General features: G+C 42.5%; 1 long non-coding RNA gene across 1 annotated transcript; it reads right to left on the bottom strand.

Moving 5' to 3' along the window:
• Positions 1 to 2893: 2893 nt before the first annotated feature.
• Positions 2894 to 4989, bottom strand: LOC127298931 (uncharacterized). The gene is made up of 2 exons (XR_007850209.1): positions 3559 to 4989; positions 2894 to 3310 (listed from the first exon to the last, which is right to left on the bottom strand). It is a non-coding gene; the product is annotated as an uncharacterized lncRNA (long non-coding RNA).
• Positions 4990 to 5329: the final 340 nt, after the last annotated feature.

The raw sequence follows: 5329 nt of genomic DNA on the forward strand, positions 1-5329 counted from the left end.
TAAAAAGTAACAAGAATCTATGCATTCATAATTCTGCTAGTATGCCGCCATCCAGTAGCATGGAAAAAGCAGTCATGTGCGACCATCAGCAGCCGCTTGCACCCAGTATCTATAGTCTCCCGCTGACACTCCGGGAGTATGAAGGCCCATAACTGTATCCAATGCACAGCTCGAGAAATAACCTGCAAAAAATTAGTACCATTTTATCTATTAAAAATAATATCATTCCTGCAGTTCCATATAGACCAACACAAAGCTGAAACACCAATACGAATTCTAGCTTTATCAATACTATCCACTTCATTCAACCAATTGCCAAACATACTTGTCACGTTGGAGGATGTATATTAAAAGTAAAGTAAACCATACGCCAAACAATGCGAGCAAAAGGACATGAGATAAACAAGTGTTCCACGGTCTCTAAAGAATCACAAAAGCAACACTTAGTACATCCATTCCAGCTTTGTTTGGCTAAATTATCTTTCGTGAGGAGAACTTTGTTATTTAAGAACCACAAAAATATCTTTATCTTAAGCAGGATTTTCATTTTCCATAGGTATTTGCGTAAGAACCTAGTATGACCATTCATCAAGTCCAAGTACATAGATTTTACGTTAAATATTACTGTATCTGTAAGATTCCATTTGAAAATGTCAGGAGTATTAGTAAGCTGAACCGCCATAAGCCTACGACATAATTGCAACCATTTATCCCATTTATAGTCATTCAGCACTCTTCTAAAACTAATATTAAGAGGTGTTTGGGCCAGCACATCTACTACCAATACATTTTTATTTTGAACAATGTTATATAAGGATGAATATTGCTACGATAGGGGTGTATCATCTAACCAAACGTCTTCCCAAAATCGGACAGTTGATCCATCTCCAGTAACAAAGCGAGATTTACTAAAGAAATCATCCTTAACCCGCATAAGACCCTTCCAAAAAGGTGAATCCGTAGGTTTTGCCTCAACTTGAGAAAGAGTTTTGTTAATAAGATATTTGTTGCGCAACAATTGTTGCCATACTCCTTCTTCGGTGAGCAATTTGAATAGCCACTTACTTAACAAATATTTGTTTTTTTAACTCAAGTACCTCAATACCTAGGCCGCCCTGATCTTTTGGCCTACATAAAATATTCCATTTAGTTAACCTATACTTTTTCTTACTATCATCTAACTGCCAAAAAAACCTCGACCTATAATAGTCTAGACGCTTGCGCACGCCAATCGGTATTTCAAGAAACGATAGCATGAACATTGGGAGACTAGTAAGAACTGAATTAATAAGAACTAAACGGTCTCCATAAGAAAGTAGCTTGCTTTGCCAACATCCAAGCTTGGCAACAAAACGACTCTCTACCAGATTCCATTCCGCATTGCGCAATTTCCTATGATGTATCGGTACACCCAGATACCTAAAAGGTAAAGACCCAACTTCACATCCAAAAATCTATTTATATTGATGTTCCATGTCTTTCGCTTTTCCGAAACAGAAAAATTCGCTTTTGTGAAAATTTATTTTCAGCCCTGAAAGTTGCTCAAAAATACAAAGGATCAATTTCATATTTACCGCTTTCTGCATGTCATGCTCTATAAATAAAATGGTATCATCTGCGTACTGTAAAATGGAAACCCCTCTGCTGATGAAATAAACAAATAGTCCTGAGAAAGGGATGCTGCCCGGATGGCCTGAAACGCGCAGCCACGGCACATGGAGATGGAGTATTTTTTTGATAGCGATCTTGACCCCTAGAGTGAAGGAAACAATAGGACAAAGGGCAAAGCGTCTAGAAGAGATACACAGTATCCAAACTATCCTACACTTGAGACCATATATAATTTGTTTTTGCTGGTAATATACAAATTCAGTCCGTTGCTAAAGGAATAACTGAAAATATGATCATGTATGTCTCTAAGATGCAGATGCGGTTGTAAACTCATTGAAAAAAGGTCATATCTCTATGTGATAGAACCGAAGGTTCAACTTGAGACACATGAATTTTGACGGGAACGATTTAATTCTCCACATTCTCACTATCTATTATATACTAAAAGCAAAATAATGATGTTTAATAGAGATACCACGTTAATCCACATCATCCTAATTATTTCGATGGTTAGATCTAAAATTTACGGCTAGGATTAAAATATAAAGATGTTACGTAACATCAGTCGTGTAGAAAATAAGTCCGGGCTGGCACGCTACACGACTATTAGAAAATACAAAAAAAAAGCATGTCGATCGCTCAGAAAAACGTGTGTTGTTTCACCTGTTTGACACGCCCAGAAAATAACGTGACAATCGTGGACTCTTATAATTAAGAAATCAGCACTCACCACGTAGGTTTTTTTACCAAAACACCTAGATCCTAGGATCGTACAAATAGATGTGTCAAAATCGGGTATGATATCTATCCCTTGCTGAAACGTGGTGGGGTTGGAACGTGGTGGGGCACCACATGAATTGGATATGTGATGTTTTTTAGAAAGCTAAAAAACAAGATGAAGTATACGTCCTTTGATGGACCGATAAATATGATCAAATTAAATAAGGCACTTTTAGCTCTTTTAAAATTCCATGTTCGATCAAATAGCAGTGTTAGTGTACGATCAAATTAAAATTATAGATTACCTTCTTTTGGAAGACCGCGGACTGCATATATATATATATATATATATATATATATATATATATATATATATATATATATATATATATCGACGTGGATTTTCTAGCTAGGGTGATAGCTGTGCATAGGGTACAAGCCGTCCAATATTGTTCCACGATTCGTGTTGCCGTTTTCTTGCCGTTCCATTCTGTTTACTATCCACGGAATAAAGCCAGCCTGAGTCTAGCCCCACTACCGCTGCTGCAAAGAAAATAACAGTGAAAAAAGCACTGGTGCCAGGTTCCACGCTCATTACTTTATTTAACAAGAAAAAATCACGGGTGGACTATGAATTATAGTCTCCCTACACACAGACTAGACATGGGATCCACGATCACATGGAAGACACTTTTCTCACGCAAAAAGATGCCTTTCTCTGCTTTATCTTGCGGTGGAGCTCTGCGGCGGGGCGGCGGTGTTCCGATGGCTACAATGTGGCCCTTTGCCGGCGGCTTCTCTGAGCGTCGGCGATATAGCTAAAGACGACGCCGTGGCACCGTGCGAGGAGGCTCTAGGCGTCCTCTCGGTTCTCGTCGACTGGTAGCTTCTCCAGCGGGACTCGTACAAGGCCCTCCGCGAGAGTGCCGGGGAAGAGCACGTCAGATGGGAGAAGGAGGAGGAGAAGGTGCGCTGCGAGCTGCAAATTGTGGGAGAGAGATTTACTGATAGCAAAATTGTGATGAAATTGGATATGAACTATAAAACATAGGAAATATGTTAAATCAGTGAACTAGAGAAGTAAGCTAAGATCAGAAGAAAATTGTTGGTTTAATTAGATCACCATCAAGTCGAGACCTGACCAATACCACTCCAATTTCCAGAAAACAAACTAACAAACGTAATGATATTTTTTTCAAATTATTTGCCCTGCAAGAGAGAACTCACCAATCGGCAGTGTGCTGGGCGTGAGTGATCTTCCGCGAGGCCGCCCTGCCCAGAAACCGTCGTGCTAGTCTAGTGGAAGGAGCTCATGGTGACGGGAGCTTAGAACCAGAAACAGCAGAGCACGAAATTTTCTTAGTCAGATTCCAAAATACAGGGAATAATAAAGATTTTTTCAATCCCTTTCTTATATAGTATAAAAAAAGTTTCCCCATTCACACAAAATAAGGAAAGAACAAAAGTTAGATGGACACCAAAACAGACGGAAACCAAATTCCCGGTATTTCTCAGCAATTACCAAAATAGGAACGATCGTCCGTGAAAATGACCCCAATTTTCGCAAAATCAGGGGAGGCGAGAGACCCAAAATCAGGAGAGGTGAGGGACAGAAAAGGAATACAAAATTGATTCCTCACTCAGAAACCTCGAGCAGATTTCTTGATTGAGGAGCGAGTAGTAGCATTTTGTCGACTCTTGACTAATCCACACAGGAAACGCGAATGGAAAGTAAAAAAAAATTTCCAGTTTGGAATCCCGACTGCCTCCACTGCTCCACATCCAAATTTAATACTCCATGCGCGTTTCAAGAGAAAATCCAGATCAGAAAAAATCTGCATATTAGTTCTTACACACGAACATTGGCCAAAAATCGAAAACATCAATAATAACTCACGAACTGGAGACCCGAAAAAATACAACGAGGAGGAACAGACATCCTAACACCACCACAAATCAATCAGGAATCAAAGAAGTGAATCCCACCCAGGGGGCTGTAGCTTGAGGGGAACGAATCATTGCGGTGGTAAGTGCCCACAGCTGCTTCGCGTGATGCACGGGCCGCCAGACGCAGCGGTGCTAGTTACACACAGTGGGAACCCGTATTTCCGCGCTGCCGGCTGCACCACATCCCAGCGCCGCCTCCGCCCAAATTACCCTCTTCGCCTCCTTACCTGGCGGCCGCCCGTGTTCCTGAGCAGATCGACAAAGTTCGATCGGAACTTTCGTGGGAATAGTGGTGCGCCGCCCTTGCTCCTGCCACACCGGCGCGAAGGTCCGCCTCTTCCGCGAGAGCTTCACAGTACAAATAGCTCGAGCTCGAAGGGAGCACGCGAAGGAACCAGGGCCGCTGCCGCTAACCACGGGAGCCGCACCATGAAGGAAACGGGCAGGGCCGCTGGGATGTTGAGGGAGCGGGGTTGGGCGGTCGCGCCATGGATGGAGCGGGCTTGGGCGGCGCGCGGTGGAGGGAAACCGGCTGACGCCGGTGGCAGGGTGGTTGATGGATGGTGCAGACCTTGGATGAAGGTGGGGATACAGCGGGGGCAGGGTGAAAAAATCTGTGGTGCTCGGCGCTCGGCCGCTTGAGCGAGGGTAGGTGAGGGCGATGCGGGACAAAAGAAAAATGCGGCGGACACGGTGCGGGAGATTGGATGGATGGAGTGACGTCGTTAGAAATATCGACGACGCCAAATGCTCTATAGGGCAATGCAATGGTTGGATGCCTATGCACAGCTACCACCCTGGTCACCCCACTATTTCCCATATATATATATATATATATATATATTAAAATATAAAGATGTTGCGTAACATCAGTCGTGTAGAAAATAAGTCGGGGCTGGCACGCTACACGATTATTAGAAAATACAAAAAAAAACATGTCGATCGCTCAGCAAAGACGTGTGTTGTTTCACCTGTTTGACACGCCCAGAAAACAACGTGACAATCGTGGACTCTTATAATTAAGAAATCAGCACTCACCACGTACCTAGAT

Source organism: Lolium perenne, chromosome 5 (assembly GCF_019359855.2).
Source record: "Lolium perenne isolate Kyuss_39 chromosome 5, Kyuss_2.0, whole genome shotgun sequence".
NCBI classification, from domain to species: Eukaryota; Viridiplantae; Streptophyta; class Magnoliopsida; order Poales; family Poaceae; genus Lolium; species Lolium perenne.